The sequence below is a fragment of the Camponotus vicinus genome, unplaced genomic scaffold, assembly GCF_025532165.1.
Source record: "Camponotus vicinus isolate PSW18456_S1 unplaced genomic scaffold, iyCamVici1.0 SCAF_10, whole genome shotgun sequence".
Classification (NCBI taxonomy): domain Eukaryota; kingdom Metazoa; phylum Arthropoda; class Insecta; order Hymenoptera; family Formicidae; genus Camponotus; species Camponotus vicinus.
The window spans coordinates 16,492,310-16,503,793 of record NW_028141946.1 but is presented as its reverse complement, the minus strand read 5'-3'; the positions used below and the strand labels follow the sequence as shown (position 1 = coordinate 16,503,793).

Below are 11,484 nucleotides of genomic sequence, written 5' to 3'. Positions count from 1 at the left end.
AGCTTTTGTTGAATCAATATGGTTTTCCTTATCTAAACTGGTTTGTTTATGAATGGTGGTATGATGTTTTCGACCACACTTTATGCACCGTTTAGTTGAACGACAATCTGAAACTCGATGAGCTCCCAAGCAATTATAACAGCGTCCGTGTTTTGTGAGGATTGAGTAACGCTGTTGAGTGGTTCTTGATATGTATTGTGGGCATCCACCTAGATAGTGCTTGGAAGAACAGATGATACATGAAGGCGAAGACTTGACACCAATTTCTGAATCCTTAGCTTGAAAATGTGATTTCAAGGTGTTTTGTTGTGCTTTCGTCATAGTCTTAATACCGCGAGATTTCTCAAAAGCTTGCAAGAAGAGTAATCGTGTGACTAAGAATTCACAAAACTGTTTCCACGTAGGCGGTTCCTTGGCAGAACCTAGATGTTGTTCCCACGCTTTAACAGAATTAGAGTCTAGGCGTTGTACAGCTAAAAATACAAGGAAATCATCCCATTTGTCCACAGGGCGTTGTAACCAGTGTTGTGCAAGGTACTTTATTTTCAGTACCTAGGTACAGGTACAGGTACTCTGGAAAAAATGTACCGAAGTACAGGTACAGGTACTCTGGAAAAAATGTACGGAGGTAGAGGTACTTCATATGTATCTATAAAATACCTAGTTACAGGTATTTTTATTTATCAACAAAATTTTAGAGTAGGCATTTATGATTTCATGTATTTATAAATAATATTTAGTATTTAGTATTTTTTAAATGAAACAGTATATACATTGATTCATTTTTAGACAGTTATTAATATTATTATACGTGTTTTTATATGTTTAATATTATTATACGTGTTTTTATATGTACATGCCTTCTTTTGAATAGGATATACATAAATATTTCTTGTTAATTTAACATGTTGGAATTGTTGGTCAAAAAAATAAAGTAACTCTTATAAAGTTAGTAGTCTTAAGTTAGTACTCTCAATTTATTTAATTTATTCATTATATTGTTTCACATTTGTGTGTGTATATTGTGTGTTTATGCATTATGTTTCAAAAACATTAAACATTCAAAGTTTTCGTCAGATAAATTATTTCGTCGCGGCGTTAAAATTTGTTGCCCTGCACTAAATATACGCTCAACAGGCGCAGAGCTTGGTAAAAGTGTATTATATTTTATATACATTTTTTTTATAATAGGATATTTATCCAAAGAATTCAAATCTTTTGACTTGTCAGACAAATATGTTAAACATTGCACTTTTACATCCAATGGTTTGGTAGCATCTGATATTGTAATATCAATATCACTATTTGTTTTATTAATATTTTTATCGTGTAGAAAACAGAAGAAAGTATTCTCCTCTGATTCTGAAGAAGACTTTTCTACATTATTTACGTCTTTACAAAAAGAGTGTGCTTCTTCTAATAACACATTTTCGCACAATTCTTTTGAATTTGGACAGTCGGACATTGCAAGCCATTTTAATTTAAATTTTGGAATAGTAACAGTTGCTAATATATAATATTGACTGTTTGTATTCGTCAAATCAATTATATTTCCGAATCTTTTGTCCAGAGCTGTCACTAAAGTGTCGCGTAAAATTTTACAAAAATGTAAATGTCTCAATTTTTCTAATTGTTGTTTCATTTGGAAGAGAACAGGCAACACATGATCAAAACAAGAATACTTATCACCTTGCAGAAAGTCAAGCGCAGAAGCAATAGGTTCCATAACCTTTATATATTCTTCCATAAAAGAGATTTGACTATCTGTAAATTTGGGCTTTTCTAATTTTTCACAAACATCTTCTAATTTATTTTTTACGTTTAATAAAGCTTTAATGCTATCATAATAACTGTTCCACCTTGTTTTACAAGGTATTTTTAAGCGACATTTACAAATCTCATAAAATATATCGGCTGCTTTTGTCGACCGATTGACTAAATTCCAAATATTGGTTGTCTTTCGAAAAGTTGACGTGTATATTTTACAATACGACTGATCATTCTGAGCTTTCAATGAATCACGAGATGCGAGTAAATTTAATGTATGAGCAATACACCGAAATTGCTTAGGAAGATTAATTTCAGATTCATCACCATCATCTAGACCACTTTTAAAATCGATTATTAAGGTATCTACTTCAGGATCATCTAATTCATCCAGCAGTGATACCGATTGTTCTGTATGAAATACTTTAAAAGCTTTTGCGAAATTAGCTGCGTTATCTGTTATAATACCAACAATTTTTGATTTCAAATTATATTCTTTGTGTATTTCATACAGAGCATTCGCAATCACAGAGTGGGTATGCGCAAACATAATTCGCTTACAAGATAACATGTATGTTTTCCTCTGATAATTTTCATCAATAAAATGGCAGGTTACATCCATGTACGATTTATTATTGGCGCTCCAGATATCTGCTGTAGTGCAAAACCAAGGTTGTTTTTCAAAAGTAGCTATCATATTGGATTTTATAGACATCATCTTACTCAACAAATGATTTTGAAGGGTCCGTCTATATATTGGTTTTATACCAGATATCCCTTCAATTAATTCTATGAAATATGGATCTTCCACCAAAGATATTGGTTGCATTTTTTAAATAATAAATTGCTCAATTAATTTATTCACCTGAAAATCAATAATATAATATTAATCCATAAAAGTAAAAAATATTAATTGTACATAAGGATTATATAAATTAGAATTTTAATTTTATATTTCATTATACAGACTATATATAAATATATAAATATATATACATGTCTTTATAAATTATAAATAAGTATATAAGTATTAGCATGTTTAGGCAAACCTTTTCTTTTTTTTTATTTTTTTCTTCATTTTTTATATTTGTAGTCCATAGAGATTTTTTGTTTTGAAGTTTGTTGTTGTTCTCTAATTGAGAATTATTTTCGCTCAGGGATTTGTCTTTTACTTGTTTTATTGATTTTTGGGTAGCTGGATGTAGTCGCTGTAAATATATAAATAAATAATAATTATCAGAAGTAGTTTGAATACTAATTGATGGTCAAAGAATAGTTGAAGAATAATTGTGTAACAAGAGATGAAGAGAAAAAATCTTTAATAACCTCAAATTCAAATAACATGCAAAAATACTCACCCTTAAATGTTTGTATAAATTTCCAGTACTGTTTAAGGGCGTAGAAAGTGTTTTTGAACAAATGCATTGTGTGCATTCCACGATTAACGAAGTCCCTTTGACTTCTTTAATTTTAAAATAATTAGACAAGTAAGTTGGTAAACGACCAATAACGTTCACAGTTGAATCTGTCAACATTATTATTGTCATTATTTGTCGAAAGTATTTTATTTGGTACAGGTGGATCATCTGTATCGATTGTATCATCATACATGTTGCACGTCACACTCATACTTTATATTTTATCGTCAAGAAATAATCAACTTGGAATGATGCAAGTTTTAGGATTCTTGACTATAGCACTCGTGCACGTACACACTGGACGTGGCACGCAGCCGGCGCGGGATGCGGAAATGCTTGCCGCGTCGCACGGCGACGCAGTAACCAATTAATTCCATAAAAATATATCATCCAAAAAGTAACTAAAATAATACTACGTTTTAGGTACCAGTACACAAGAAATTGTATCTAGGTATAGGTATAGGTACCGAAGAAAAGAAGTACCTCGGTACAGTAACTAGGTACGTAAATTTGTACCTAGTTACAGTACCTAGGTACAAGTACCTAGGTACTACACAACACTGGTTGTAACGTCTCTAATGTTCTAAAAATTTGCATAAGATTTGTATATAAACATTCGAGGTCACTGGCTGACTCCTTCGTGATCTTCTTTAATGAAAGTAAGGCTTGGATAGCCGAATTAACAAGTAAGCGTTTGTTCTCGTAAAAGGAAATAAGATCGGTCTACGCCTTCTCGAAGTTATCAGCAGTTAAGGCAGTATTTTTGAGAAGGTGAGCTGCTGTACCCGTCAAACTAGCCTTCAGATATTGTAGCTTTTCAACGGGGCTTAGCGTTATGTTTCCAATGATTATTGATGAGAACAAATCCTTGAAGGACATCCATTCAGAGGCTGTTCCATTGAATTTAGGTAAGTCAATCCGAGGAAGCCTTGTGTGATGAGAGACAGATATTTGATGTGAAGCAGGTTGAGAGAGCGATTGCGTAGATGAGGTTCTCGGAATGGTCAGGCTTTCAGATTCAATGTGAGCGCTCATCTTATCGATGGAATCCAAATATCGTTCATATGTTCGAGCGTGAACATTATCACCAAAATATGAGTGTTCTCGTATTACCTCCTTGTCCTCCGTACTGAGATGACCGATCGATAAACAATAGCATCATGAATAATAGCAAATTTATCCCAGTTTTCCTTTAACGCCGTAACGCGAGCATTGACCAGCCGTGTCGTAATGTCAGTAGGAGCTATCTTGTTGAAGCTTTCAATTGCCTGAAAAATAAGATTGCTCAAAGAGGGCTGTTGTTCGATACGATTCTTTATGTGTGAGATCCTCATGGTGATAGTACACGAGTTGAAGCTTAATCTTGATTCGAAAGTGCGCTTCTTTTATCCTTGTGTTATATTTCCTAAATCACATATCCGGCTCGAAGGACCAAAAATTATGTTACGGCAATGGTAACTGTGTAGAGAGTAATAATTGCTTAACTTTGTTTGTTAATTTAAGAGAAGGAGAAAATATAAGGGATCTTACAACTGCAACAAACACAGATAAATAAGACAAGGTTTTAGTTATACAAATCAGATATACAGATAAAATAAAATCATACAATATAAAAAGACCTACGTATATCTAATTCTTTGAATTGAGCGGTTTGATATTCGTAATATTCACTAGACAACAATAATGAAGAAGAAAAGAAAATAAGTATAATTAAGTATAGATAAGTATAAATAAGTATAATCAAATATATATTAAGTATAAAAATAATGAAATATTAATGAATATAAATAATCATTAAACGACTTGACACATAATCATATAAATAATCATTAAACGACTTGACTTCCAAGTATCAAATTATGTCTTTGTCTTAGAAAATAATAATTAAAAACAAACCAATATAATTCACAATGGATATTCAACTTTCCTGTTAACGTATGAGTTACCTGAATTACTTGAGTTAGAGATATTAAATGTGAAATATGTAATCCAACTTGTAAATGATAAAATTGATGGGTATTGTGTATGTCGCTTAGTCCATTCGTCGTATAATGCATCAAGATGGCCGAATGGTCGTACTTTACTGTTGCTTTCTCTCGTGACTGATCTTATGATATGAGAGCTCGTTGATATAGATGATCGGCCTTAATAGTCACCTTCGTGATTGAGAAGCGATCAAGAGATTCGAGGAATCTCACCTTTGGGAAAAGCCTTATTGCACAATAAAACCAATTAATATTGCACACACGAAAACCGTGACTAGCCACGGCCGTAACAAAGAGAAGAAGGAAGCGAAGGGACAAAGAAAAGCCAGAAGGCCCACTCCGTCCCCTCCTCCTCTAGCATCTGAAGTGGCGCCGCGCGGCTATACCGGTTGGAAAATCCGGCCGTTCAGTTGATGCGCGCGTCATATGAATAGAATGATCTCGATTACAATATACTAGGTAAATGTAAAAAATTGATGATGACAGTACCTTCACAAAAATTGATCCGTTGTTGAAAATCCCTCGATAAAATGTGTTGCACACGTTGGTAATGATACGAGCGTAATCCGTTACACGTAAAGCGTGATGTACCGCGTATCGCGAAAAACCAAATTCATGTGCCACACGATGCACGCTAGTTCCAGGATTTTCATAAAATGCTTCAAGAATCCTTTCTTCATCTCGTACACGAAGACGCACTGCTGGACCGGTTATCCCGATGTTATGCACGATACCCAGTTTCACATAATTATTGCACAACTCGTAAAACTGTACGTTCACTTGGCTTTCGTGCACGCCCGGAAAATCATTCCACGTAAATTACGACCGCGCGATAAGTATTTTCTCCCGCTAGCCCGTATGCCACAATCATATCCGTATATTCCTGCAGAGTACACTTCATTTTCACTATTAATTTACTACGCGAACACAAGATTTTTACTAAAACCGTCTGAGCTCTCGCAGGCTGTTGCCAGAGTGCATACGCCAGCAGCACGCAACTACAGCTGAGCGGACATGCGAGTGTAAGCGTACGTGTGAGCTCGGCGCCTGCGCATTATGATTACACTCACATGTCCGCTCAGCTGTAGTTGCATGCTGCTGGCGTATGCACTCTGGCAACAGCCTGCGACAGCTGAGACAGTTTTAGTAAAAATCATGTGTTCGCGTAGTAAATTAACAGTGAAAATGAAGTGTGAAAAAATAATTTTCCATTAAAGATTTATGCAAATTAGTAATTTTTCTATAATTTTACGTGGTTTTATAATTAAGATCATAGTAGTAGTAAAAAAAAAGTACAAGTAAAAAAGTACAAGTAAAAAAAAAATAGTAAGTTATTATATAAATATAAGAATTCCGAATTTTTACTACATATAAGTCTCTGTTTTTGTTAAAATAATGTTTTATAATGAGTAAAATAATTATATATTTTTTAGAATTTTCTATCGCATATCATACAATTGGGAGAATGGACAAAATGATATGATACAATATGATCTCGATGGAAAAAATGAGCAAATTGTTCAGATAAATTCATCCTTCTGCCTATTTCATTACATAACGTTTTTTAACGATATGATAATTGATAACATGAACAATGAAGAGCCGTTAATTTACTGGTTAAGTTATGATCGCATAATTGTGACAAACATTAACGTTTCTATGTGCAATATGATTTTAGACAGGAGAAACATAAGTGATAAGATCCTATTCCATTATATGACGATTGATAAAACAAACATTTACATTTTAGCAATTGATTCGTTTCGATATAATTTCTACGTTTTGAAAAAGAAATATGCAAGTCTCAAGAGCGTAAATGCAGCCGAATATGTTGAAATGATAAGCTCAGTTGAAAATCAATCTTTTTTTAAAATTTACGCTTTTGATAAATCTTCACAACCATATCCTCCAATGAGATGTCTGACACCTGAGGAAAAAGTTTATAATTTTGAGAATGTGAATGCAACGGCAAACAGCATCATTGTAAATCTTCCGAAGCCGGTTGTAAAGAGTAAATGCAAAAAATATAATTTACCAACTACTATATATACTATCTCAGTAAGCCATTGTGTAGACGACAATCTTAATAAGATTGGAGAATTCAATGTGCAGATGTTCGAGCGATATTACGAGATTCAGAACTTAACACCATTTACAGAGTACAAGTTGAAGTTTACTTTAAGCAATTTTTACTTTGATCAATTATCAATAAATCCACTCGACTCGAATGTGATACCAATAAAAACTGATTCGGGCAAGCTTAATGCACCGGAAAACTTAAGTGTTCAAGCTCTGACGCCTACTATAGCAGTAATTCATTGGATGCCATTCAAGAAATTGAACTGCGTGGCCGTGATCTACGAAGTGCATTGGAAGTCAGTTACATTAGTGAACGACACGCAAAAGAGCGAATATTTTATCAATATGCCGAAACGTATGACAGACGGACGATTTTTCACAAAGTTAAACTTGTCGCTACCAGTACAAGATTACTTGATATACGTGCGTGTGTATCCAGTTAATTTCAGCGCTTTCTACAACTTGAGTTTTAACAAGATCGTTCACATATATTCAAAACCAAACAATATTACTTTGAACGACGTCAACATAAATAGCATGAACATTTCATGGATCCCAAATATCAATTCAACGGTTTCTTCTGCACTAGAGTATAAAGATATTGCGACAGAAAAGTGGCAAACAACGGATTATATTAAAATGAATTATAACAAGGAAGTAATGTACTACATCAAAAATTTACAGCCGGGAACTTTATACCAGTTTCGCTTAATATTGAAATATCTCGAATATGAGGAAATTTTCATATGGCCAGATGATGAAAGATTTATTTTTTTAACACTTGGTAAGCAAATAAAGATACCCATACGGCACAAAAAGGTTGCAGATGTATAATGAAGATATAATTTCATTGAAACATTGCAATATTGCAAATCAATTGCAAAACTCAGCTGAATCATTGTTACAAGATTGTGACAACGTTATGTCAATTTTTTGTAATTTTTGCAATGAAACGTTATAGCAACATTGCAGTGTAATAAATTTGAAATGCAATCATTTAATAATATTACTTAGAATATTTTTATTTCTAACGGATGAATAGGTATCTCGGAAGCATGTGAAAGCAATAGAAGCATAATTAAATTTAAAAGCTTGATATAAATAGAAATTTGTAGCGATTTCATATATCTAAGATAATATACAATTATATTTAAGCATAATCATATAACTTAAAATATTATATTTTTGATACAATGTTATTTTAAACTTTTTATTTATATGGATCACTTCTTTTTATTTTAGACGTTTTATACTTCTATATAATGAGAGTACAAATATTAATATAAACATTAATTAGAATTAATTATATATTTATTACTAATTATACTTCCATTTAAAAGTTCTAAGAATCCGTTACAATCACATATATTTGCATGTGAAAAATACTTAAAAATGCACAAAAATATACAAATAAAAGGTATAATGATAGATAAAATATTAAATATTACTAATGTAGTAATAAAATATATTATCTTTGAAAATCTTTTATCATATTATACATGAGTGTATTGAAAGTATATCATAAAATACATTGTAACAATGATATAAAATGTTATTTATATCTTTTAATAGAAAAAACAGTACTGCTTATCTTTAACTTAGAATTATATTAATCCATTGATATTATATTTGTGTCATTAATTCATTTAACTTTACCTGCAAAAAATTAAAAATTGTCGCATATATACAAATATAAAAAAATATATTATTACATTATCTTTATAGATAAATTAAAGAGTGTTATAGTTTTCCAATGTTTTCAAAATATAAATATCATATTGCTAATATATAATTCATACTTTGTTAATTTATATTTCTACAATGTTTGCGTAATGTTGCATTGCAATTTGTAATATTGCAATACTGTTGCAAAGTAGTTGTAATATTCTGTACTGCATAGATATTGTAATATTATGTGCTGATTTCTTTAGATATGAATAGGTCTAAACTTTAAAAAAAATTAAATTTTTTAAATAAAGTTACAAGTAAAAATAAATTTGTAAAAACATACACACACGAAGATATTAAAATTATATTTTTGCTTAATATAGATATTTCGGACACTCCTGGAATAATAGCGAAAAAATATTACTTATTATTGATGTCAGGTTTTATCGTTATAGTTATTATAATCTGCCTCTGCTACTTTTATTGTTGTAAGTATATTTGATGTAGGTATCAACTTGAATTGTAGATTATACATATATGTATATCTGATATAATATCTAAAAATTTACTGAAAATAGTAATTTACTTATATAAAACTAAACGAATAAATTTACTAAAAAACGAAAAATTATATCTAGGTTAGGTAAGGTTTCATCGTCAATAAAAGGATCTGTTATAAAATGCAGTTTGATTACATTAAGAGCATTCATATCATAATGTAATACTAGGAGTTCGCTCATGTTAAGATTTTCTTCTTTCATTACGTTGTACACACGTATGTACATTGGGAAGCATTCATCGCAATCATAGATGGGTTGCACCAATGATATTGACCTTTTGCATCTTCGACAGCGCTCCACAGTGAAGGGTCCGTCGCAAAATTGATGTTGCGAAAAAGGTTTTAGGAGATTACTCCGGTGAAACATTACCGGATAGCAAATTAGGCAAAATTTCATGTCCTGAACCCGTGGGGGCATCTTTAAAACGCGACCATAGACCTTAAAGCACATTGCATTACGCAATCCGCGGAGTAGCGGGTCGAACCGCGGGGCGGGTCTATATAGCACTGGGGGGCACATGCTAATATGAAAAAGATAAATAATATCATTATCCTTTGTATTATTTCTTGTTCCTTATTTTCTTTTTCTTTATTTCTTACCTTCCTTCTTTTCTTTTTTATAATCTATTTAATCCGATATATAAGACTTCCTTCTGTTCGCTCGACACTCTTTTCAACCGTTCGCTCGACACTCGCTCGACACTCTTTTCAACCGTTCGCTCGACACTCTTTTCACTGCTATCCAATTCGATACTGACAGTTGCTCTGTTTCTTAAACGCTCATCACCTTCATCTCTACCATAGATCCTTTCCACTGTTTTCATTCCAATGTGATACTTGAAACGCGCTTACTCTCATATGTTTATTCTAATTATCATCCGTCGCTATCCATCTCTCTTTCTCTCTTACAATATTTCACGATTGTGTGTGTGTGTGTGTGTATTATACTATTAGAAGAAATATTAATAAAGATTTTTGTATTTTTTCATATATATATGTATTTCATATTTCATATATTGTATTATATACGATTATTGGGAAGGATGTATTAATAAAGATTTTTGTATTTTATATATTTCATGTATATTTTTATATGCTGTACATATTTTTTCTTAAAAATAAATACAATTTGTATGAATTAAATCACATTGTCCTTATGTATCCAAGAATTGTGCGAATTGTCAAATCCCAGCCATTTCACGTAAACCTCGTCACCCCTCCTGCGCAGTACTTTCTCCACGAGATACACGTCCGGATAATTCGCGCGATGCAACTCGTGCTCGTAGAACGCTCCAGCGATAGATTTTTTACGATAATCCTCGAGTAGATAGCTTACGGGATTAGTATGCTGCACTTTAACGATCTTAAACACCTCGGTTGTCCAATTTGGCGTGTAACCTTTCTCGAAAACTGTCTTGTACTTGCTAACGCGTACCGAGTCACCTACTTTAAATTTCGCCGGACCCGCGATATTTACACGGTTGTACACAGTAGCCAAGAGTCTTTCAGCGATCGCGGGGGTAACGTCGACGGGTCGCATACCGATCGTTCGATGCTTGCGCGCGTTGTAATCCGACGAGTCGCGGCAACGCGTGGATCCACTTGTAAGATCCGTTCAGCGTAAACATCTTCCACATGTCGTTTTTCAGCGTGCGATTGAATCGCTCAACGATCGATGCCTTCAATACCGAATACGTAGAATAGTGATTGATGTTATGTTTTCGCACGAGCCGTTGCACGTCGGCGTTATAAAATTCCTTCCTATCGGTCTGTATGTTTTTCGGTCATCTCTTGCTATCTCGAATTATCTCGGCGATAGCGTCAGCTGTCTCGCTTCCGCCTTTACTCTTGAGTGGTACAGCCCACGCGTGCTTGCTCAACGCATCGATGACTGTGAGTATGTAGTGGTAACCTCTGTTGAAACGAGAATACGGATGCATCTCGACGATGTCGGCTTGCCACAGGTCATCGTATCCCCGCACTATGACGTGTCTTCGGGAAAATTTTT

At 33.1% G+C, this 11,484-nt stretch overlaps 1 long non-coding RNA gene across 1 annotated transcript; it reads right to left on the bottom strand.

The window, feature by feature from the left end:
- Positions 1-925: 925 nt before the first annotated feature.
- Positions 926-4,948, bottom strand: LOC145960657 (uncharacterized). Its single transcript, XR_014435439.1, has 3 exons — positions 3,126-4,948; positions 2,817-2,975; positions 926-2,632 (listed from the first exon to the last, which is right to left on the bottom strand). It is a non-coding gene; the product is annotated as an uncharacterized LOC145960657 (long non-coding RNA).
- Positions 4,949-11,484: the final 6,536 nt, after the last annotated feature.